Genomic DNA, 26,891 nt, shown 5'->3' with positions numbered 1-26,891 from the left:
AAAAACACAAGGACTAATATATATATTTTTCGTTATATAGACTAGGACCAATACGAGTTTGATAAAATTGAAGGAGAGACTAATACGATTCTTTTATGAGTTTGATAAAATAAAAAAAATGAATGAAATTACGAGCCTGCTAATAAGTAACTTATGCCTTCCTTCAAAAAAAGTAACTTATGTCTTTATGCCTTTCAAAAAAAAAAAAGAAAAAAAAGAGACAAAGTAGGCAGTTACTTAATGCAAGTGTATGCTATTTATCCACTGAGCGACAAAGTAGTTTATGCCTAGTAAAATTAGGCCAACAGACCATTATGTTAGACCATTGTTTTTTCGGTAGTTACTTAATGCAAGTACTTTTTGTCAAAAAAAACTTAATGCAAGTGCTTCATTCGTTCTCAATTATAAGTAAATTTTGACTTTTTAAATTTATTTAATTAATGATACATGTGATCTATAATATAAATAAGATACATCATTAATTGAATGAACTTAAAATTACAATAATATTCCACTGAAAAAATTTATATGACTAGTTGAATAGGTTTAACACTAAGCTAGTAATATATTATTCAAATTAATATGCTATTCAGGTAGTAGAATGTTCGTATCATAAGCATCATTTAACTAAAATTGGATTTTGTAGTTGTAAGTTACTAAAATTGGATTCGCAGTTTGCATATTATTTAACTCTAAATTAATTTTGTTTAGAAGTTAAACTAACTAACCTAAATTGGTACCATGAAGTGAGGGTATCTTTAGAAGCAAGATTCCAAACCACCACACCAACCCAAGTGGATTAGTGCACCATAATTAATGAAACACCGTATATCTAATATTAAAAAAATATTTTATGGTTATTTATTTTTTAAAAAATATTTTATGTTTTTTTTGGTTACAACCACACATATATTCCATGTGGATAGACATTCTCCAGCCATAGATTCCAATTAGAAATATTACAATTATTTATGCTGCGATGTGTTGGTCCTGGTCCACCAAGGAAAAACCATAACTGAATTTTGTTTTTGAAAATATTGTATTTCCAATTTGGATATAAATATATACGTTGGGTTCCTTAACATTTCTTCCACACTTACTTTTCTATTGATCTTCATTCACATAAACCATTTGGTAACACTTTCCACAAAATCATTTATTCATCATGGCGTGGTTTCTTCTGTTTTTGCATCTTTTTCTCTTCCATTTTCCATCCCTCTCTTCTTCTTCTTCTTCTTCTTCTTCTTCTTCTTCTTCTTCTTCTTCTTCTTCTTCTTCTTCTTCTTCTTCGTTCAATTTTTTATGTCATCGTTACGAGAGCTCTGCTTTGCTTCATTTCAAGTCATCCTTCACTATAAATTCTAAAACTGATTATGTTTGCACTGAATCTCCTATTTCAAAAACAGCAACATGGAAAAATGAGACTGTTTGCTGCTCATGGGATGGTGTCACATGTGACACCATCACTGGTCACGTGATTGGCCTCAACCCTCAACCTTGGCTGTGGAGGCCTTCAAGGTATATTCAATCCTAACAGTACCCTTTTCCATCTTTCTTATATTCAAAAACTCAACCATTCTAACAATGATTTCTCTGGCTCTTATTTTCATTCAAAGTTTGGTGGGTTTCTGAGTCTCACACACCTTGACTTGTCTCTTAGTTTCTTTAAAGGTGAAATTCCAACTCAAATCTCAAACCTTCGCAAATTACAATCACTTCATCTCTCTGGGTATTATCGATACAATTTAGTTTGGAAAGAGACCACCTTAAAGAGATTTATGCAAAATGCAACAAACTTGAGGGAGTTGGTTTTGGCTGATAATGATTTGTCTTCACTAAGACCAGACTCCATTGCTTTGCTTTTTAACCAATCTTCCTCTTGGTTACTCTTAATCTTGCAGAGACAGGATTAAGCGGAAAACTGAAAAGAAGCCTTCTTTGTTTACCAAGTATTCAAGAACTAGATATGTCACATAATTATGAACTTCAAGGCCAACTTCCAGAATTAAGTTGCAGCACTTCTCTTAGATACTTGGATCTGTCAAATTGTCAATTCCAAGGGGAAATTCCAATATCTTTTTCTAACAACACACATCTTACCTCTTTAACTCTCTCAAGAAACTACCTAAACGGTTCAATCCCGTTCTCACTTTTAACACTTCCACGTCTAACTTTCTTGAATCTCCGTGACAACGAACTCAGTGGTCGAATTCCAAATGCATTTCAGATGTCAAACAAATTTCAGGTATTAGATTTGAGTGGTAACAAAATTGAAGGTGAACTGCCATCTTCACTTTCAAACCTTCAACAACTCACTCAGTTTTATCTTTCATACAATTCATTTAGCGGTAAAATCCCTGATGTGTTTGGTGGGATGACCAAACTGCAACAACTCAATCTAAATTCAAACAATTTAGAAGGACAAATTCCATCTTCATTATTCAACTTGTCTCAACTTGTTGAATTAGATTGTTCTCATAATAAATTATATGGTCCCTTACCCAACAAAATTACAGGGTTCCAAAAGCTAACTAATTTGAAATTAAATGACAACTTGCTAAATGGCACAATTCCTCCCTCTTTGTTATCCTTGCCATTTTTGGTAGAATTAGATTTATCAAATAATCGACTTACAGGGCATATCAGCGCAATCTCATCATATTCCTTAGAGTTTCTATATCTAAGTAACAACAGCCTACAAGGCAATATTCCACAATCCATTTTCAACCTTGCAAACCTAAGTACACTAGATCTATCATCAAACAACTTGAGTGGTGTTGTCAATTTCCAAAACATTTCCAAACTTCGATATTTGAATTATCTGTACCTTTCAGATAATAGCCAATTATCAATAAACTTTGAATCCAGTGTCAATTACAGTATTTCTGAACTGATTGAATTGGGTTTGTCTTCTTTGAGTTTGACTGAGTTTCCTAAGTTCTCAGAAAAACTCCCAATGTTGGAATATCTTGATCTGTCTAATAACAAAATTAGTGGAAGTGTGTCCAATTGGTTACATGAAGTTGATTTCCTAGAACGCCTTGATCTTAGTTATCTCTTTCTCAGTTTGGCATACAATCAATTGACAGGCACCATTCCACAATGTCTTGCTAATTTATCATCCCTTGCAATTTTGGATCTACAAATGAACAAATTTCATGGCACTTTGCCAAGTAACTTTTCAAAGAAAGTGCACTTGAGAGTCTGAATCTCTATGGCAACCAATTAGAAGGTCATATTCCAAAATCCTTGTCTCTCTGTAAAGGGTTGAAGTATCTAAACCTTGGCAGCAACAAAATAGAAGACAAATTTCCTCATTGGCTTCAAACACTGCAATATTTGAAAGAGTTGCTTTTACGAGACAATAAGCTGCATGGTATCATTGTTAATCCAAAGATCAAGCATCCATTTCCAAATTTAACTATTTTTGATATCTCAAGCAATAACTTTAGTGGTCCTCTACCAAAAGCCTATTTCAAAAAGTTTGAAGCCATGATGAATGTTACTGAGTTGGAATATATGAGGAATAGTATAGAGCCTACAAATTCTGTGATTGCAACCTACTATGATTCTGTGATTGTGGCGACAAAAGGGCACAACATCACATTGGTGAAAATTCCAAACATCTTTGTAGTTATTGATTTGTCGAGAAACAAATTTGAAGGAGAGATTCCAGACGTTATTGGTGAGCTTCATGCAATCAAAGGGCTTAACCTTTCCCATAACAGACTTACAGGTCATATTCCCAAATCCATAGGAAACTTGACATACTTGGAATCTTTGGATCTTTCCTCAAATATGTTAACCAGTGCGATTCCTTTGGAATTAACCAATCTTAACAGTCTTGGATCTTTCCAATAATCGTCTTGTGGGAGAAATACCTCAGGGAAAGCAATTCAATACTTTTACAAATGATTCCTATAAAGGAAACTTGGAGTTATGTGGATTACCCTTGTCAAAGATGTGTGGACCTGAACAACATTCTGCACCTTCAGCCAACAACTTTTGCAGTGAAGAGAAATTTGGATTTGGATGGAAACCAGTGGCAATTGGATACGGATGTGGATTTGTGATTGGAATAGGCATTGGATATTATATGTTTTTAATTGGAAAGCCGAGATGGCTTGTCATGATATTTGGTGGTCAGCCTAAGAGGAGAGTGAAAAGAAGGACAAGAATGAGGAGGAACAAAAGTTCAATCACGAATCAGAATCTGAATCAGATGGTGCAAATGTCTTAATTTTATTGTTGTAATTATTTTCTCTTTTGTCTGTTTGTTTTTTACTTTCTGTTAAAACAAGCTTGATTCTGAGTGTGACAATCTTGTCACTCTTTTGATCTAGCTAGTTTGATTTTCAGTTGTAAGTTTGTACTCTTTTGATCATGCCACAAGTTGTGTTATATAATAAAATTCCAAGTTCATATATATGTTTGACCTTTTTACCTTTGCTATTCTGTTTTTACCTCCTTTCATGTATTCTTGATTTTCTATGATTGGCTTTTCAAATGAGTTGTGTTCAATTTTTATGGATATATAAAAAAACAACGGGATTTTGATTGAAAAGGAAATATTAATTTTCAGAAGTTTGATGAGTCTTTTGAATATTAGTTTATGTTTTTTCAAATTTTAGATGATATTTGCTCTTGGTTCTGTTATGGCTTTTGCATCTGGCCTAGGCAAACACCAGCCTCAAGTATAACAGGTTCATGGTGATTTCTACCAAATGACTAAGATTTATGTTATCCCAACAATTTTTATGGTAGAGTAGTTTGAGACTTCTGAACTATAGATACAAACACTTATTCTTTCTGAACACTTATTCTTTAGGAAGCAATAAACTAAATGTATTCTATAGAGAAGTCTCAAGAAATAACATACATGGTAAGTGTGATATTTACAAGAAATAATGTCAGAGTAGTGAGTGTAAGGGGACTTCAAAATCAAATTTTGGCTTTGTAGTAGGTCAAATGTTTATTTGAAATTTAATAGGTCAATTTTACAACATTCAGTAGGTTATGTGAAGGATTTATCTATAGTATTTGTTGAACTTAGCCCAACATAAAAGTTTAAAGTTCAAATTTGATAAAACTGAATTTTTACGATACTCAATCTCGATTTTTATCTCAATTCTTTTTCTCGAATATTGATAGGTTTGTTTTCCTCTGATCTATCTAACAATCGTTTAATGATGTCGATGATGATACAGTTTTTCTCTGATCTATAATATTTTTTTCAGGGATTAAATTAAGTTCTACAATTTTTTTAGAGATTAAAATTGCACTTCACTATTAAAAATAAATTATAAAACAAAAATTAAAGTAACAATATGAAGTGGAAGATATTGCGAGATGAAAAATCAAACCAATCAGCTAGGGAAAAATTAGACCAATCAATGAGCTAGGGAAAAAACTAATAATTTTTTTTGTTTTTTGAGGAATACTCATAAAAATTGATAAGCCGTATAAAATAAGTAAAGATATGATGTGGAAGAAATTGTGAGATGAAATATCAAACAACTCAGCTAGCAAAAATAACAAACCAATCAATGCACCTATAATATGATAACAATGACTTTGAAGTCAATCTGCATCTACAACCACAACTTTTTAGCCAATGGAATGTTGAAAGATTCAAAAAAGTCATTATCATGTAATGGATGAAGAAAAAATGAATGATCCTTATTAGAATGACATCCCGCAGTGCATCGACATTAAATCTTAAGAGAAATAGTTTTTCCATTCATTGCGGTCCTATTTAGCTTTGATGATTAGTTTGTTTAGCTGAAAGCAAATGATATCTTATTCACATAAAAATCACAACGTAATGTCAAAAGAATTGGAATAGTCATCATAAGATAATGATTGTGCTAGAAAATGAACGATGCTTATTAAAATGGCAAATGAAGAGTGTAATACCCCGCATATAAAAAAATTCAGTATCAATTATTTTATCTGGTTTTATTTAGAGAAGGGCAAAATGGTAATTGCGCATGAGACTTTCCGGACCGAATCATATTATTCCAACGGACTATTGAGAATGGAATTTACCCTTAAAACTTTTACGACATTTAATTGGATATTTTAGTTTGAAGAATAGTGTCGAAAAGGGTAATTTGGTAACTTCATGGCACTTATATACAAGATATTTTCCCTTATTCCTATCCATTATTCATTCCCTCTTACCTCACAAAAACAGATTTTTCTCCCTCCTTCCTTCTAGCTCACGAGCTCTCTCTCTCTCCCTTTTCCAAATATTTCTCAAACTTCACCAAAACCTTGCTAAAGCTCACATGTAGTGGTTCCAAAGTGATTCTTGGCATATTCTAACTTTAAGGTATGTTGAACATCTCTTCCTCCTCCTCTAGTGGCTGATTTTCCTTTTCCCATCCCTCCTTTGTGATGTTTTGCAAAGTTAAGCTCATGGGTATGTTGAATGTTTGATTCTAGAATTTATTATGTGCTTATGGTGGATTGTTGGATGCTACGGCCAAGAATTTGAGTGGGAACTCAAAGATGGAAGTTAGGGTTTGAGCAAAGATGTGAAATTGGGGCTTGTGGCATTAATGGAAAGCTTGCTTTGAGGTGAATTTCTTATTATGCTTTGATATTTTAGAAGTTGTGTGTAGAGATTGGAATGAAGGTTAGGATTTGAGATTTAAGAAAAAAAAAAATTATTATAGAAAAGTGATTTAACAACCTTGGTGAATTGTGGTAGATGTATCTTGAGCTGTAGTTGTTGTTATAAGTGATTATGCTTGAAATTTATGGTTTTTGAGACGAAATTCGTATGGCATATATGTGATATTTTGGTTATGGTTTTGGCTGTGTATCTTGGAATTGAGTAATTATTAGATTTTTGGATTCTACATTTAATTCCCTTCGATTTGGATATAAATTTCATGTGTTTTGGATTAGTGATGACCTCGGAAAGTGCGTTTGAAGTTGAGTAAATTCTGCTGGATTTTTGGTTACGGGTTTTGGAACAGAGCTCCACTAAAATGGTAATAACTTTCTCTCTGTAACTCCGAAACAGGTGGTTCTTGTTGCTATGGTTAGCTAACGAAATTACCGTCGTTTTGGCACTGGTTTCACGAATTTTGACTCAGTATTGAAGTCAGGAGACGATTTTGAAGTATGGTGACTGATGCAGGATTTGAGCTGAAGACATTGTTTTTATGTTAGTTTAAAGAATGCTTTTACGGCTTAGGGAAAGGTTTGAGTGCAGAAGCTTGGAGTGGGGAAAGCTTGAATAGATCTCAGAACTTTCATGGTGAGTTCCATAGATAGTTTTCCTACCCTTGGGAACATGTGTTTATGACTTGTAAGAAAAATATGAAATTAAGGATTTTATGTATTAAGATTAGTTGCCCTTTTTATGCCATGCTTGCTAACATGTGAATACTTGTTGTAAGGCTGTTTTACTTTTAAATGTTCTCTTGAGAATAAAGCAAGCATTTAACATGTTGGTAAAGCATGACATATGAGAGATTGATACTCATTATGTCCGGGTACCATGAATTATGGAAGGGATTGAATGTAGAGCCTCGACATAGTTTGTCGAGAACTAGAAAGATAGCAAGAATCCTAAGTATGATAAGACGCGAAGTGTAATCTCTTCGCATATGAATTAGAATGATTAAGCAAACATGTTAAGATGTGAATTGATAATTAATCTCTTCACATATGTAAGAATGAACAACTATGAAGTTTACTACTAATCGGATCGTTTAAGGTTCCGAGGTAAATAAGTATGCATGAATCGGTTTTACCTTTCATGATATGTTAAGATTATGTTTAAAATGAGTAAGTAGGTGACATGTCTCTTGATATCCACACCAGGGGGATACAAGGGGTTCTCATGATGGGAACGATTTAAGCCGTAAGGGACCCGCATGTCACTGAGTAAGCAAGATGTAGGTGTTCGTGTCTCTTGATATCCACGCTAGGGGGATACAAGAGGTTCTCCAAGGGGAACGATTTAAGCCGCAAGGGACCCGCACGACACCGAGGGAGTCCGATGTGCCTTAGCTAGGTTTTCATCGGTTATGTAAGGGAAAGTACTCGGGGATACTCCACCCGGGGCTCTCCGTAAAATGAACTCAGATAATATGTTTGTTCAACGCTAACCAAGAATGACCCTGACTTTATTTATGATTATGTAAGAGAGAATTCATGTACGAATATGTTATAGAGCAAGAGCATGGGATGCTATAGAACAAGTAAAGAATGTTATGCCGATGACGATCTTAGGTTCCCCTAATCGTCCGGTTTAGGACTGTGTCATGAATATGTTAAGTTAAGTTGATGCGTTTAACGTATCTTGAGCTAGCGGTCCTAGGATCCCTTGACCGCCATGACACGTATGATAGTAAGCCTATAACAAGTAAGATGAATCTATGACGGCTCTAGTATGCACAACCGTCTAAGTATGCAAGTCCCCACACACGTATAATCAACCGTCAGGTTGTAAAGTAGACACGTGGTGACCATAGGTTTCCCCTGAGGTTACCTATAGCCTAGGATTTAGGGGAACTCACTGAGACCTTATGTCTCATCCCAATCCTATTTGTTTCAGATAAGCAGGTTGGATCGCAAGCTTGTAGCCGGATGGATATTTCAGCAAGTGCTCGTTCGTACCCGCTGCAGAATGATTATGGATTTCAAGAATGCTTTTATTATATTTTAGACAAAAGGTGTAGTAATGTTATTGTACGAACGTGTATTGTTGTATATTATATTCATTCGAAGATTTTTGTGTTGTAAATTTTAATGTATCCAGTACTAAACTAACGCACATGCTAGACTTTCTAGATACGTCTAGTATGGGTGTTACATTTGGTATCAGAGCAGGTCGATTCAGACCGTGCCATGGGTCATTAAGTTACAACTAAGGTAGTGGGACCATTGGGTTCCAGGTAAATGTTTTAATTGTTGATGTTAGTTGAGCCTGATCAACTCAATTTAGCATTCAACAGTTAGAACGAATGCCTGAGAGCTGAATAGGACCCAGGAGGAATGAAGTATGTGATGAGGAAGAACTGAGAAATGTGAACTCGGAGTAGGAATTTAATCGTACCAAAGGTGGCCGGTGACCTAAGCCGTTTAATTTTGATTCCTCCAGGAAAGTAGAGTAATGATAAGATGGAGTGTTCTGACGACGCTGGGTAAGTTGTTAGTAATAATTCGTATACCCGAAGGTAAAGAATGTGGAAATGTTTAAGTATGACCGAGATCTTCGGTAAGAGTCGTTGTTGGAACGAGTTTGTGATATAGAAAGGAAATATATTTCTGGAATGTAAGTACAAGACTACAAGATAAGGAGAAGTCGACATATGTAGACAGAATTTGTAAAGTTCTCAGGGACGGTAGTATAAATAAGGTTTTAACTTGGATGTTGTTTGAGTAGACAGAGAAACAAGTCAAACCATTCGCAATGAATGAAGTTAAGGTTTTATATAGACGCTTTATGTTAAGGATATCAGGATTAAGGCATTAATTTCTGATGAGCAGAGAATTGTACCGAATGAAGTTAATGTTTGTCATGCATATGTTATAGAATGTTTTAATGATGTTAGAGATGGATAATGTGCATTGGATTGCTTAAGAAATAAGATTTTTATGCAAAATATATTTTTCAGGAAACTAAGCTGAAGAAACTCGCCAATAGCGAAATTTTCGCTAATAGCGAAATTACTTCAGAGGATTTCGCTGATAGCGAACCTGGGGTGAAATTTTTAGTTTCTTCGAAAACTGTCAGTTCGTCTCTAGGATCCGCAGTGACTATTGGAGAGTTGTCTTCACAATCTTTTTCGCAATAAAAACACTTTTTATAATATCAAGTAATAAATGCACATTACAACTTAAGGATTCCAAAGGAAAAGGCATGGACAACCATTAACGAAATCGATTCAGTTTAAGGTGACTTTGGAAATTAATGTGTCAAAAGTGAGAAAGGAGTTTAGATCAAGAGACTAAAGGTTCCGGTATACGAAGCAAACATGAAGGCATGAGGTAAAAGTTGAAGTGATTAAAGTTATGTGAGATCACAAGATTCTCGGATTTTGTGGAGTTTTAATTACCCCTCGAATCTATGATTTGCTTAATTAACTTGCTAAGGCTCGTTACCATGACATATTTTAATATTGCAAAGTTTACATGATTTTAGAAAAGATATATGCATATGGGTGATTGGAATTGGTGTTCATAAATTTTAAAATGGAATTCTGTAGGTACCGGTCGGTTTCAACTCGTTCCATGAATTTTTATGTTAACGACTAGGACCCAGATTCACTATATTTTTATATACATAATAAAGAAACATCAACACCAATGATCCGTGTGCTAATTTATGAAATTTTATTTAAGAAGAAAAAAAAATAACGAGCAAGCATTGGTAAGATTAAGCAAAACATAACATGCGAGAATACGAAGATGCAATGTTGGACATTCAAGAAAGGCATGCACAAGTGCATGATGAGTTAACTATGGTAATTCAAGATTTTCCTCGGAAATAAGTTTAAATATGGCATTAATATGCCAGAAGGTAAGTCAACCAGTGAGTATGTAAGGTTCAACCACAAGAAAGAAATATGAGACTATGGTAAATTTATTATGAGAAGTAAAAGTTAAGGCGTTGGTTGTCCCATGAATGGTTTTGAGCAGAGTTCAGACAGATGATAAAATATAAGAAAAGGAACGTGAAGTTTCACTCGTCTCCATGATTTTGAGTATTGGTTAAAGACAACCGGTGGGAATCAGAGTAGAGCATCAGAAGTAAATTGGTTAAGTTGTTATGCAATAATATGTGTCTCTGGGGTATGCATATAAGTTAAGGAGGAATAAGAATGATCCATTTTTTGAAGTTTAAGAATTTTATCGTACAAGGAGATACGATTTATGAGCTATGTACGATGAGATTTATATCTCCGATGCCATAATTGTTAAGTAATGACGATACTTGCTAAAACAATGTCAAACTATAAATTTTATAACTTTTAAAGTTAAGATGGGTATTAAGAGACTTGGAAACGAATTTTATTTTTAAAAACATGATATTTTCATATTCTGAAACCGATGACACACGCCGTAAGTGAGTAAGTTCACTTAAGACGTGCGAACCAACTCGTCATTAGCGAGCTTGGGACGAGATTCAAACTTTTTTTCAAAACATAGAAACGCGCCCTGTGGCTCTGTAGTACTGTTATCGGTGTCGTTTCGAAATGTTTTCTTTAAAAAGGAAATACATATATTCATTCCAAGGATCCGTATGCCAAGATTTATAAGATTTCTTAAAGTAAAAGAAATAAAACAAGTATTGTTATTATTTAACAGTATGTAGCAATTGAAAGTATGAAAGATGCAATGGAAAGTAAGACTTGGTGAAGTGAATAACAGTGTTCTCCAAAAGATTTTATGAGACGTACAAGTATATGATAAGAATGTTCAAGTGCAAATGGTGATAGTCAGAAAGTTTATGAGCATGTGAACTAAAAGATTAGTCAAAGGATGTCAAGTATAATGGCAAAATTTAGATTTGTTTCTCCATGTCAAGTTATACGAATTACCTATGAGTTCGGGTAAAATGAGATCGGAATATTTTCCTAAGACTCTGAAAAGAGATAAGAGATTCGCGGAATCGTCTAGATAAGTAACATAAGTAAGAGGCATGAGACTCAAGTTATATAAGAAAGATTATGTGTTTACACAATAAGATGTTTATGATGCAATTGAGCACTGCAGGGCAAACCTGGATTCTAGTAAGACTCCAGTTGAAAGGCAAATCCTGAGTGTTCCAGTCAATGATAAGTTATTTATGTAAATATTTATTGCTAAGCAAATAAGATACGTATCAGAGATAACTAGTCCAATATGTCGTAAGGATAAGTCATGATCATGATGTTTTTACGTTAAGCTAAGACTATGAAAAGAATGATTCCGACTCTACACGGATTATTTCAAGATGTTATGTTTGAACTCGGTAATGTTAAGTGAACTCAAAATTTCGAGGACGAAATTTCTTTAAGGGGGGTAGAGTGTAATACCCCGCATATAAAAAAATTCAGTATCAATTATTTTATCTGGTTTTATTTAGAGAAGGGCAAAATGGTAATTGCGCATGAGACTTTCCGGACCGAATCATATTATTCCAACGGACTATTGAGAATGGAATTTACCCTTAAAACTTTTACGACATTTAATTGGATATTTTAGTTTGAAGAATAGTGTCGAAAAGGGTAATTTGGTAACTTCATGGCACTTATATACAAGATATTTTCCCTTATTCCTATCCATTATTCATTCCCTCTTACCTCACAAAAACAGATTTTTCTCCCTCCTTCCTTCTAGCTCACGAGCTCTCTCTCTCTCCCTTTTCCAAATATTTCTCAAACTTCACCAAAACCTTGCTAAAGCTCACATGTAGTGGTTCCAAAGTGATTCTTGGCATATTCTAACTTTAAGGTATGTTGAACATCTCTTCCTCCTCCTCTAGTGGCTGATTTTCCTTTTCCCATCCCTCCTTTGTGATGTTTTGCAAAGTTAAGCTCATGGGTATGTTGAATGTTTGATTCTAGAATTTATTATGTGCTTATGGTGGATTGTTGGATGCTACGGCCAAGAATTTGAGTGGGAACTCAAAGATGGAAGTTAGGGTTTGAGCAAAGATGTGAAATTGGGGCTTGTGGCATTAATGGAAAGCTTGCTTTGAGGTGAATTTCTTATTATGCTTTGATATTTTAGAAGTTGTGTGTAGAGATTGGAATGAAGGTTAGGATTTGAGATTTAAGAAAAAAAAAAATTATTATAGAAAAGTGATTTAACAACCTTGGTGAATTGTGGTAGATGTATCTTGAGCTGTAGTTGTTGTTATAAGTGATTATGCTTGAAATTTATGGTTTTTGAGACGAAATTCGTATGGCATATATGTGATATTTTGGTTATGGTTTTGGCTGTGTATCTTGGAATTGAGTAATTATTAGATTTTTGGATTCTACATTTAATTCCCTTCGATTTGGATATAAATTTCATGTGTTTTGGATTAGTGATGACCTCGGAAAGTGCGTTTGAAGTTGAGTAAATTCTGCTGGATTTTTGGTTACGGGTTTTGGAACAGAGCTCCACTAAAATGGTAATAACTTTCTCTCTGTAACTCCGAAACAGGTGGTTCTTGTTGCTATGGTTAGCTAACGAAATTACCGTCGTTTTGGCACTGGTTTCACGAATTTTGACTCAGTATTGAAGTCAGGAGACGATTTTGAAGTATGGTGACTGATGCAGGATTTGAGCTGAAGACATTGTTTTTATGTTAGTTTAAAGAATGCTTTTACGGCTTAGGGAAAGGTTTGAGTGCAGAAGCTTGGAGTGGGGAAAGCTTGAATAGATCTCAGAACTTTCATGGTGAGTTCCATAGATAGTTTTCCTACCCTTGGGAACATGTGTTTATGACTTGTAAGAAAAATATGAAATTAAGGATTTTATGTATTAAGATTAGTTGCCCTTTTTATGCCATGCTTGCTAACATGTGAATACTTGTTGTAAGGCTGTTTTACTTTTAAATGTTCTCTTGAGAATAAAGCAAGCATTTAACATGTTGGTAAAGCATGACATATGAGAGATTGATACTCATTATGTCCGGGTACCATGAATTATGGAAGGGATTGAATGTAGAGCCTCGACATAGTTTGTCGAGAACTAGAAAGATAGCAAGAATCCTAAGTATGATAAGACGCGAAGTGTAATCTCTTCGCATATGAATTAGAATGATTAAGCAAACATGTTAAGATGTGAATTGATAATTAATCTCTTCACATATGTAAGAATGAACAACTATGAAGTTTACTACTAATCGGATCGTTTAAGGTTCCGAGGTAAATAAGTATGCATGAATCGGTTTTACCTTTCATGATATGTTAAGATTATGTTTAAAATGAGTAAGTAGGTGACATGTCTCTTGATATCCACACCAGGGGGATACAAGGGGTTCTCATGATGGGAACGATTTAAGCCGTAAGGGACCCGCATGTCACTGAGTAAGCAAGATGTAGGTGTTCGTGTCTCTTGATATCCACGCTAGGGGGATACAAGAGGTTCTCCAAGGGGAACGATTTAAGCCGCAAGGGACCCGCACGACACCGAGGGAGTCCGATGTGCCTTAGCTAGGTTTTCATCGGTTATGTAAGGGAAAGTACTCGGGGATACTCCACCCGGGGCTCTCCGTAAAATGAACTCAGATAATATGTTTGTTCAACGCTAACCAAGAATGACCCTGACTTTATTTATGATTATGTAAGAGAGAATTCATGTACGAATATGTTATAGAGCAAGAGCATGGGATGCTATAGAACAAGTAAAGAATGTTATGCCGATGACGATCTTAGGTTCCCCTAATCGTCCGGTTTAGGACTGTGTCATGAATATGTTAAGTTAAGTTGATGCGTTTAACGTATCTTGAGCTAGCGGTCCTAGGATCCCTTGACCGCCATGACACGTATGATAGTAAGCCTATAACAAGTAAGATGAATCTATGACGGCTCTAGTATGCACAACCGTCTAAGTATGCAAGTCCCCACACACGTATAATCAACCGTCAGGTTGTAAAGTAGACACGTGGTGACCATAGGTTTCCCCTGAGGTTACCTATAGCCTAGGATTTAGGGGAACTCACTGAGACCTTATGTCTCATCCCAATCCTATTTGTTTCAGATAAGCAGGTTGGATCGCAAGCTTGTAGCCGGATGGATATTTCAGCAAGTGCTCGTTCGTACCCGCTGCAGAATGATTATGGATTTCAAGAATGCTTTTATTATATTTTAGACAAAAGGTGTAGTAATGTTATTGTACGAACGTGTATTGTTGTATATTATATTCATTCGAAGATTTTTGTGTTGTAAATTTTAATGTATCCAGTACTAAACTAACGCACATGCTAGACTTTCTAGATACGTCTAGTATGGGTGTTACAAAGAGACTCTGACTAGTAGAGAGAGAGAGAGAGAGAGAGAGAGAGAGAGAGAGAGAGAGAGAGTGTGTAATTTGGTTCGATTGAAGGACCAAGTTGACACAATCTATTTTTCTTTGATGCTAAATTGCTTAATTTTTCAGGGATAAATTAAGGTTTACGATTTTTTTCACAAATTAAAATTGGACTTCTTAAAATTAAATTATAAATCATAAAAATTAAAGGAACAATATTAGGGGGAGGATATTGTGAGATGAAAAATCAAACCAATCACTTAGGAAGAAAAAAAATAAACCAATCAATGGGCTATAGAAAAGTCATAAGTCAATGGGCTAGGAGAAAAAGTCATTATAATGTAGATGACTATTCTCAATACAAATGATATTGTAGGGGGAAATTATAATGTAGAAAAAGTCAATGACTTAGAAAACAAATGATACTTATTAGAATATTCTCAAAATACATCAATATTAATTTTTTTAGGGGGAAATTTTCATTCATTACATTTCTATCCGACTCGATATATTAGTATTTGTAGTTGCATGTAGAGGAGATTCAGTTTACACACTCATAAAAATGATATTGTAATGTTGAAAGACTCGAAACAGTCATCATAACGTAACATATAGGGTAGAAAATAAATAATTCTCATTAGAATGGCAAATAAAGAGACAACGACTAATTTGTTTTTTTGTTACACTGACAATGACTATATCGAGAGACTAATACGACTCTTTCTATGATTTTGATAAAATTTAAAAATTAATGAATATATGGACCTACTAGGAAAAATCACAACCAACAGACCTTTTCAAGAATCGGCTTTTTAAGTTTTTTTTTATTTTTTGAAGAAAAGTTTTTTTTATTGGAATAGATTTTTCATGATACAAGAAAATTGTTCCTCTTATTCATAATATTCATCAAACTTTTTTTATAAATAATATTCATCAACCTAAAAAATTAAAATCCAGAAAAAAAATCTTTCAAACTCATTTAAAAAAACAATACCTATTCTTTGTGCACTATCTCATCTTTTCTTTCTTTCCTCTATTCTCTTTAATTTTTTTTCAAACTACATTTATTTTTAAACCTCTTGTTTTTTTAGCAGTTGCTTCATGCAAGTAAAAGGAAATATATATATTTTTTTTTATAAACATCTTGTTTTCACGGTTTTTGATCAAAAACTTTTATGTAAATTTTAAACCTCTTTTTTTTTTTTAGCAGTTGCTTAATGCATATTTTTCTTAATATTGTTTCCTTACATACTGAACTACTAAATAATAATCATCTAATTTTTTGTAAAAAAAAAAATCATCTTATTTTCTCCTATCGAAAAAATCTATTTTATTTTCTATTTATTTTCTCTTCTTTTAACTGTATTTTACTACATCTATCGTTTCTTCATCAACCAAACAAACTGTAAAGAAAATAGGGATTAAGTTGACACAATTTTTTTTCTCATAAACTAAAAATAGCTTGAACTTTTTGATGGATTAAATTGAGTTTTGTGATTTTTTTTCAGAGACTAAAACCGGACTTCACATTATATATGTCGAGGTTGTGTTTTAAATAATCAGGTAGGGAAAAATCAAACCAATCAGCTAGGGAAAAATTAGACCTATCAATGAGCTAGGGAAAAAAAACTCATAAAAATTTATAAGCCTCATAAAATAAGTAAAGATATGATGTGGAAGAATTTGTCAGATGACATATCAAACCACTTAGCTAGGAAAAATAACAAACCAATCAATGCTCCTATAATATGATAACCATGACTTTGAAGTCAATCTACATGTACAACCACAACTTTTTAGCCAATGTATGTTGAAAGATTCAAAAAAGTCATTATCATGTAATGGATGAGAAAAAATGAATGATGCTTATTAGAATGACCTCTTGCAGCAATGTACCAACATTAAATCTTATGAGAGATAACTTTTCGACATAAGCTCTGATAATTGGTCAATTTAGATGAACACAAAGGATATCTTATTCACACAAAAATCACAATGTAATGTCGAAAGACTTGGAATAGTCATCATAAGGTAATGATTGTGTTAGAAGATGAACAATGCTTATTAAAATGGCAAATAAAGAGACTCTGACTAGGGGGGAGGGAGGTAGGAGGGAGAGAGAGAGAGAGAGAGAGAGAGAGAGAGAGAGAGAGAGAGAGAGAGAGAGAGAGAGAGAGAGAGAGAGAGAGAGAGAGAGAGAGAGAGTAATTTGGTTCGATTAAAGGACTAAATTGACACAATTTATTTTTCTCCGATACTAGATTGCTTAATTTTTCAATGATCAAATTAAGTTTTACGATTTTTTTTCACAAATTAAAATTGGACTTCACTCTTAAAAATAAATTATAAATCATAAAAATGAAAGTAACAATATGAAGTGGAAGAAATTGTGAGATGAAAAATCTAACCAATTAGCTAGGGAAAAAAATTAAACGAACCAATGAGCTATAGAAAAGTCACAAGTCAATGAGCTAGGAAAAAACTTAAAAGTCAATGTACATGTTCAATACTTTTGGCCAATGCAATCTTGAAAGAGTTGGAAAAGTCATTCTAACGTAGATGAGTTAGAAAACGAATGATGCTTATTGAACTGACCCTCGAATTAATGCATCAATATTATTTTTTTGGGGAGAGTTTTTTCATTCATTACAATTCTATCCGACTCTAGATATTAGTCTCTGTAGTTGCATGCATAGGAGATTTGGTTTACATAACTCTATTTTTCATTCATTACAATTCTATCCGATTAGAAACAGATGGGAAGATAACACTATTTTTCTTTATCATTGCTTTAACCATTGAGGCCTACACAAGAGATACCTTCCACTCACTTTTTGTTTTTATTAATAATGCTAAAACGTAAAAATACACTACTCTCAAACCCACACCAATACATTCCCTACTAAATAAGTAAATGGTCTGTCATACCACTTTCTGAGGTATTTCTTCGTGTTGGGCGTTAGGCCTTCACGATTTTGTCATTATAAATTACATTTGACTTCGTTTGAGTTAGGAGTGTGTGTTTTTTTTTTAATATAAACTACATTTGACCTTGATTCTTACACAATGGGAGACTTTTACATGCATTAGAAAAATATGCGATGTTTTCATTCGCACATCATGTGATAAGAACTAGAAAATATGGGTGAAGTTATTTGACTCGGAGGATAGTGTGTAATTTTTGGGAAATTCTAATGTTTTCAGCCTTCTTGTAGTGAGAGTAGTAGGTCAAATGTTTATTTGAAATTTAATAGGTCAATTTTACAACATTCAGTAGATTATGTGAAGGATTTATCTATAGTATTTGTTGAACTTAGCCCAACATAAAAGTTTAATGTTCTAATTTGATAAAACCAAATTTTTAAGGTACTCAATCTTTATTTTTATCTCAATTGTTTTTCTCGAATATTGATATCTTTGTTTTTCTCTGATCAATCTGACAATCGTTTAGTGATGTCGATGATAATACAATTTTTCTTTGATCTATCATAATTTTTTCAAGGATTAAATTAAGTTTTACGATTTTTTTGAGAGATTAAAATTGCACTTCCCTATTAAAAATATATTATAAAATATAAAAATTAAAATAACAGTATGAAGTGGAAGAAATTGTGAGATGAAAAATCAAACCAATCAGGTAGGGGAAAATTAGACCAATCAATGAGCTATGGAAAAAAACTCATAAAAATTTATATGCCGTATAAAATAAGTAAAGATATGATGTGGATGAATTTGAGAGTTGAAATATCAAACCACTCAGCTAGGAAAAATAACAAACCAATCAATGCTCCAATAATATGATATGATAACAATGACTTTGAAGTCAATCTGCATGTACAACCACAACTTTTTAGCCAATGTAATGTTGAAAGATTGAAAAAAGTCATTATCACGTAATGGATGAACAAAAAATGAATGTTGCTTATTAGAATGACCTCCCGCAATGCATCGACATTAAATCTTAAGAGAAATAGTTTTGTCATCTATTGCGGTCCTATTTAGCTTAGATGATTAGTTTGTTTAGTTGAAAGCAAAGGATATCTTATTCACATAAAAATCACAACGTAATGTCGAAAGACTTCGAAAAGTCATAAGTCAATGGGCTAGGAGGAAAAAACTCATAAGTGAATGACTTAGAATGATGACTTAGAAAACGAATGATGCTTATTAGAATATTCTCAAAATACATCAATATTAATTTTTTTGAGGGAGAAGTTTTCATTCATTACAGTTCTATCCGACTCGATATATCCGACTCGATATATTAGTCTTTGTAGTTGCATGTAGAGAAGATTCAGTTTTCACACTCATAAAAATGATATTGCAATGTTGAAAGACTCAGTCATCATAACGTAACAGATAGGGTAAAAAATAAGTAATTCTTATTAGAATGGCAGACAAAGAGACAAGACTATTTGTCCAAAAAAAAAAAAACGACAAGGACTAATTTTTTTTTTTACATAGACAATGAGACTAATACGACTCTTTCTATGATTTGGATAAAATTTAAAAATTAAAGAATATATGGACCTACTTGGAAAAATAACAACCAACAGACCTTTTTAAGAATCGGCTTTTTAAGTTTTTTTATTTATTGGAATAGATTTTTCATGATACAAGAAAATTGTTCCTTCCTTCCTTCAAAAAAAAAATTGTTCCTCTTATGAAATCACTAAACTTCTGATTATTTTTATAAATTATTAAAAAAATAAATAATAATGACATGTTAGTGCCACGTCAACACCATTAAAGGTCACTTAACAGCAGGGACTAAAAGCTATAACAGAAAATTTTGTAAGGACTAAAAAGTGTGATTTATTTTTTATAGGGACTAAATACAAAACTGCAGATATTTATAGGGACCAAAAACTTAATTAACCCTCTTTTTTTTATAAGCATCTTGTTTTCACGGTTTTTGATCAAAGACTTTTATGTGAATTTAAAACAACGCATTTTTTTTCTTAATATTGTTTCCTTACATACTGAACTACTAAATAATAATCATCTAGTTTTTTTGTCAAAAAAAAAATCATCTTATTTTCTCCTTTCAAATAAAATTATTTTATTTTCTATTTATTTTCTCTTCTTTTAACTTTATTTTACTACAGCTGTCGTTTCTTGATCAACCAAACAAACCGTAAAGAAAATAGGGATTAAGTTGACACGATTTTTTTTCTCATAAACTAAAAATAGCTTGAATTTTTTGATGGATTAAATTGAGTTTTGTGATTTTTTTCAGAGACTAAAATTGGACTTCACATTATATATGTTGAGGTTGTGTTTCGAACCTTAAATTTCCCACTTATTCATTTTAGAGGTGCCTCAACAAGTAAATTTCTTGTCACTAAGCAAATTGATTTAAAAATAAAAATTTGACTTTACTCATAAAAATGAATCATAAATCGTATAAAATAAGTAATGATATGATGTGAAAGAATTTGTGAGATGAAAAATAAAACCAATCAGGTAGGAAAAATAAGAAACCATCAATGCTCCTATAATATGATAACAATGACTTACAAGTCAATGTACATGTACAACCACACCATTTTAGCCAAAGTAATGTTGAAAGATTAAAAGAGTCATTATAATGTAACGGAAAAGTCATAAGTCAATGGGCTAGGAGAAAAAAAACTCATAAGTCAATGTGGATGAACAACCACAATTTTTAGCCAATGTAATCTTGAAAGAGTTGGAAAAGTCATTATGATGTAGATGACTTAGAAAACGAATGATGCTTATTAGAATATTCTCAAAATACATCAAATATTAATTTTTTTGAGGGAGAAGTTTTCATTCATTACAGTTTTATCCGACTCGATATATTAGTCTTTGTAGTTGCATGCAGATGAGATTCAGTTTTCACACACATAAAAATGATATTGTAATGTTGAAAGACTCGAAACAGTCATCATAACATAACATATAGGGTAGAAAATAAATAATTCTTATTAGAATGGCAGACAAAGAGACAAAACTATTTGTCCCAAAAAACAAAAAAAAAGAGACATGGACAAGTTTGTTTTTTTTTGTTACATGGACAATGACTATATAGAGAGACTAATACGACTCTTTCTATGATTTTGATAAAATTTAAAAGTTAATGAATATATGGACCTACTAGGAAAAATCACAACCAACAGACCTTTTTAAGAATCATCTTTTTAAGTTTTTTTTTTATTGGAATAGATTTTTCATGATATATGGAAAATGTCCCTTCCTTCCTAAAAAAAGAAAGAAAATTGTTCCTCTTATTCATAACTAGCTAAAAGACGTGCACTTGGTGCCAGTCTTTCCGCTCTTTTTATTGCACTAACGTTTAATTTTTTTTTTTTGACGGAAACGTTTAAAAATTATTAACGGTGTTTTTATAATGAAATTTTGATTTGGATTAAAATTATTTGACTCGGAGGATAGTGTGTTATTTTTGGGAAATTCTAATGTTTTCAGCCCCTGCGTCCATTTATGTTAATAAATTCAATGGAAGTCTATATTGGTAGAGTACTGCTATATCTCCCGAGAGATATTTCCACGAAGGGATAGCGAAACACAGTTTAGCCAATAAAAATTGCTGCTGTTCGAAAAAAACGGCAGTGTGGTTCCCATTTTTTTTTGAAGTAGCGGTTTGGCAAACAATCAAATAAAATCAAAGGGACAAAATGTTGCCAACGCACTCGTGAAATTTCCCGAACTTTTCCCTTGTGCTCTCTAGCATTATCGATATTGGTATTCTTCCGGATGAGCTGCACATCCTTTATATGAGTTTTGTGTCATTCCTTTGTCTAGTGAATACTCATCCCAGAGAATAATCAAGAGATACTGGGGAGACACTAAGCTTATACAAGTGACATAGATGCATAACTCATCAATGAAAGAATGATAATAAACGATTGAATTGGGTTTATTAGTAGATAAATTTGACAAGTGTTGAAAATATGCAATAGTTCACCAAAAAGAACACCTTTTTCCACAAGTGAAATAATTCTACCCAGATATTCTCATTCTCATTCAATTTAAACACTTTAAGAGGATGGTCACTTTGAAAATATGAAAGTAGTAACTCTACCCAGATTTTTTCACACTTTGATATTAGTCCTTAATTATCAGTTTTTTTGTTTTTGTTTTGGCTTAGGTTTAGGTCCCTACAATTTGTAAACAATTGCTTTAGGTCGCTTCATTTTTTTGAACAAAGGTCGCTTCGTTTTTTCTTCTTCTTTATTTGAACATCAAGGGGTACTCACCTCACAAAAATAGAACCCCCTACCTCGGACATAAAACAAAGATGAGGGTTCGAAAAACCATTTGTAGTACAAACAATGACTTTCTATTTTCCTAGTGATATACCATCTCCAAAAGGTGATTTTGAGCGCTTCAACAATTTCCTCCACCTCCTAAGCTTAAGTAGAAAAAACCCATCTGCGCCACTCAATCTTTTTTCAATTGTTGCTTGCCAAATAAGAGTAAGTCCCTTCCGATGTTTTAGGTTCCTTTGTTAGGGTGACGTTAAAAAAAAAAAGTCAAAACTAATGGAGTATATGACTTAATTGTTTCAGACCAGACCACGTGACACTGTTAATGATTGGCTTTATTTTTTAATGTCACATTAACATAAGGATCCAAAGCAATTTTTTTTTACAAAGTGTAAGCATCTAAAACTAAACAGAAAAATTTACATCACCAATACCAAAAAGTATGTAACACCCATACTAAACGTACCTAGGAAGTTTAGCATGTGCATTAACTTGATACTGGATACAATAAAATTTACAACAATAATATATTGAATGAGTAATCTATACAACAATGAGCGTTCGTACAAACAAATATACTCTACTACTAGTCCAAAAATGTAGAAAATACATCCTTGAAAATCCCTGATATCCTGCAGCGGGTACGAACGGTCGCTTGCTGAAATATCCATCTGGCTACAAGCTAGCAAAACCATCATGCTTATCTGAAACAAATAAGGATTGGGATGAGACATAATGTCTCAGTGAGTTCTACCTAATCCTAGGCTATAGGTAACCTCGGGGGAAACCTACGATCACCACATGTCTACAATACCAACCTGGCGGTTGATTATACGTGTGTGGTCATGCTTTCCTAGACGGTCGTGCATGCTAGATCCGTCATAGATTCAACTTAACTTGTCGTAGGTCTTTACTAACATTATATGTGTCATGGCGGTAAAGGTGGTACCAAAGACCGCTATGCCAAGATATGTTAAACGCATCGAGGCCTAAACATAATATAATCATGACACAATCCTAAACCGGACGATTAGGGGGAAACCTATAAGATCGTCATCGGCATTCATTCATATCTTGCTCTTAGATAAACTAGTATGTGTTTAACAAAATATCATCTCTTGACATACTTGAGGATTCATGTTATCATACTAGTTCTCGACGATCTACGTCAAGGCTCTATTACATAACTTATACATATCTAGCATCATAATCATGCATAGTCATATTCGTTCATTCATTCATTATGTTAGTGTTGAACAAACAATCATTATCTGAGTTCATTTTACGGATTAATCCCAGGTGGAGTAACCCCGGAAGTTAATCCCTTACTTGACCGATGAAAACCTAGCTAAGGTACATCGGACTCCCTCGGTGACGTGCAGGTCCCTTGCGGCTTATCCTGTTCCCCTTGGAGAACCTCTCGTATCCAACCTTGGAAGGAATACAGAGACACGACACCTACATCTTGTTTACTTAGTGACATGCGGGCCCCCTTGCGGAGCTTATCCCGTTCCCCTTGGAGAACCTCTCGTATCCAACCTTGGAAGGAATACAAGAGACATGTACATCTTGTTTAATGGTCTTGATGACCATATATGATATCTTGTTTTAATAACTGCTTACTTAATCTTGCTTAATCATTCTTGAAAGATTAAACTTATACATGCTTTCTTATTTACCTTGGATCCTTAATCGATCCGACTAGTGGTAAACTACATACTTGATCATAGTGAAGAGATTAACTATCAATTCACAGCTTAATTAACTTGTGTACTTAAACCTTCTTGATCATGTGCGAAGAGAATATACTTCGCGTCTTATCCTACTTGGGATTCTTTCTTAGTTCATCGCTACCCGAGTAAATCGGTTTAAACTCTCTTGTGCCATCCTTGACATACATACTAAGATTGCCATGATTTTCGATTCAACGATCAATTGATGTTATGTGCATTGCTTAGATGTTGTTTTGGGGTTATAAAGTTATAAAATGATGAAAGAAAGGCTTCGGAATGCACCACCGGCCCTAGAATGATCCAACAAGCCTAAAACTTGCTGGCTGGACAGAAGCATTTCGCCATAAGCGAAATTCATCTGGGCTGGTTCTGTAAATTTCGCTTATAGCTAGTTTCTTCGGGATTGTGGTGCAAAATTTGCAATTTTGACCCAAAACTCGTCCAAATCGATCCTGCAATGCACCATATACATCCAGCAACATATAAAGACATTTATAAACATATTTCATGGAAATATAACATCTAATCAACAAGAATTGGCCAAAGGGGCTCTAGGGTTCTAAACCCCTAATTAACATAAATTCATGCATTCTCACAAGAATTTACACATCCCAAAGGTAGGAAACTATCTATAGAACTCGCTTAACATGTTCCTTGTGATATCTTTAAGCTCCAAGCTCAAACCCTAGCTTTTGATCATTTCTTGATCCTTAACCTTTCAACCAAACCATGCTTTAATCCTTTCCTCAGTTGGTTTCTTGCTTGCGAAGCCACCATAATCCATGCTTGATCATTATTAGGAGGAAGTTTGGATGATTAAGAGAAGTGGGGGAGGGCGTGGGTTAGAGAGAAGGAGGAGAGAACTCTTTCTCTCAAAACCTAGAGAGAGAAAGGAAAATGAAAATGAATGAAAAGTGGCCCTTGCGGCCTTATATAACCTTCACGGCTTAATCGCGTCTGGCCTGGCACTGATACTTAAACCCTTGCTTGACTGATATTTCATAATAATGTCTTCTGTCGTACATAAAATTCTGTAACACTTAACCTCTAATACATCCAGTGGATAAAATTCTTTTTGCTGAATAGTTGAATGTTACACTCTACCCCCCTTAAAAAAAAATCGTCCTCGAAATTTAGAGATCGCTTAACACTTACCGAATTCAAAGCATAACATCTTGAAGTAATCCTCGTATCGTCGGAATTGATTCTCTCCAGGTCTAGGCTTAACTTAAAACATCATGGTCAAAACTTATCCTTGCGGTAGGTTGGACTGGTTATCTCAGATCCATATCTTATCTGCTTAGCATTAACTATTCATATAAGTAACTTATCATTAACTGGAACACTTAGGATTTGCCTTTTAACTGGGGTCCTATCAGATTCCAGGTTTGCCCTGCAGTGCTCGATTGTATCTAAAACATCTTATCATGTATAAATATAATTCATACGTAATCTTACTTACTCTACCTTGAGACTCATGCCTCTTACTTGCATTACTTATCTTGACGTAGAATCTCTCATCTCTCTTCTGAGTCTTAAGAAATCTTTCGATCTCGTCACAGTCTCATTACACCCAAATTCATGGGTAACTCTTTGGCATAGAGAAGCAAAAATCAATTATGCCGATACACTTGACATCTATTAACTAGTCCTATAGTTCGCTTGCTCTTGAAACTTCCTTCTTATACCACTTGCACTTGAATATTCATAACATAAACTTGTACGCATCATAAGACCCTTTGATGGACATTATTGTTCACTTCGTCAAACCTTATTTCCATAGTGCCTTACATACTTTCAAGTGCCACATACTGTTAGATAATAACGATACTTGTTCTATCATTTTGCTTTAAGAAATCTTCAAAACATTGGTATACGGGTCCTAGGAACGAATGGATGCATGACTTTTAAAAGAACATTATGAAACCAAACCCATAATGGTACTGCAGAACCACAGGACGAGTCACCATATTTTTTTTGAAAAGATTTTCAACTCGCCCCAAGCTCGCCAATGACGAGTTGGTCCTGAAGTCGGCACGTCTTAAGTGAGCTTACTCGCTTATGGTGTGCATCATTGGTTTCAGAATATAAAAAAAATTTGTTATTAAAATAAACTTCGTTTCCAAGTCCCTCAATACCCATCTTAACTTTAAAAGTTATAAAATCATTATTTGACATTATCATATCAAGTATCGTTATCACTTTACAAGTTTAGCACATGTGGGTATGAATCTCTTCGTGCATAACTCATGAATCGTATCTTCTTTCGTGGTAAAATTCTTAAACTTCAAAGATATATTCCTTCTTAACTTATATGTATATCTCAGATACCAGTTATCATACTTGTTAACTTAATCATTACTTTGAGTCGCAAGAAGAATCCTTTCGAATCTTACATGTATTTCTCTTATCGTAGCTTATACTCTTTCTTAACCGTCAAACGGTTCTTGCGTGTAACCGACATCACCAATTAAGCAACCCGATTACTTCATTTATGGTGACTCCATCCTTTCTTATCTTACTTAGGTGAAACACATCCATAGTACTTTTACAATGGCTATTACGGACTGTATAAGTCCCAAAACTTTACTTGGCGTTTTGAGAACTCCCTTCTCGTCTCATAACACTTCTTACTAAAACAGTGTTACTATGTACACTTGACATTTCTTACCATTCCTCTCGAAGGTTCACTATCATACTGATTGCTCCATGGATACCGTCAAAGACCTTACCGATCAATTCTGTTGCGTTACTCTGATTCCCACTGTTGGCTTTAATCAATACCTTAATCCATTGAAACGGGTAAAACTTAACATTTCTTCTACCCATGATTACTATCTTATCAAAATATTCCATGTTGTAACCAACGCTACAACCTTGTAATTTTCTCTACTTTGCGACTCTCACGGTAGGTTTATCGCATTATCATATTACTTTC

General features: G+C 33.8%; 1 long non-coding RNA gene and 1 pseudogene across 3 annotated transcripts; both read left to right on the top strand.

Annotated features, from left to right (window-relative positions):
* Window positions 1-1,095: 1,095 nt before the first annotated feature.
* On the top strand, window positions 1,096-4,426 carry LOC146936440 (uncharacterized; annotated as a pseudogene).
* Window positions 4,427-5,935: 1,509 nt separating this feature from the next.
* On the top strand, window positions 5,936-14,874 carry LOC146936439 (uncharacterized). 3 transcript variants are annotated; one of them, XR_015030605.1, is made up of 8 exons: window positions 5,936-6,334; window positions 6,448-6,582; window positions 7,034-7,270; window positions 8,576-12,459; window positions 12,573-12,707; window positions 13,041-13,126; window positions 13,232-13,395; window positions 14,701-14,874. It is a non-coding gene; the product is annotated as an uncharacterized LOC146936439 (long non-coding RNA). The 3 variants fall into 3 exon arrangements; XR_015030604.1 differs by lacking the exon at window positions 13,041-13,126 and adding an exon at window positions 6,916-7,001 and having other exon boundaries at window positions 7,107-7,270; window positions 13,159-13,395; XR_015030603.1 differs by lacking the exon at window positions 13,041-13,126 and having other exon boundaries at window positions 5,938-6,334; window positions 13,159-13,395.
* Window positions 14,875-26,891: the final 12,017 nt, after the last annotated feature.

This window comes from Medicago sativa, chromosome 3 (assembly GCF_051527215.1).
Source record: "Medicago sativa cultivar Bolivia chromosome 3, Bolivia_mono, whole genome shotgun sequence".
NCBI lineage: Eukaryota > Viridiplantae > Streptophyta > Magnoliopsida > Fabales > Fabaceae > Medicago > Medicago sativa.
The sequence above is the reverse complement of the archived record's forward strand: the minus strand, read 5'-3'. Positions and strand labels throughout refer to the sequence as shown.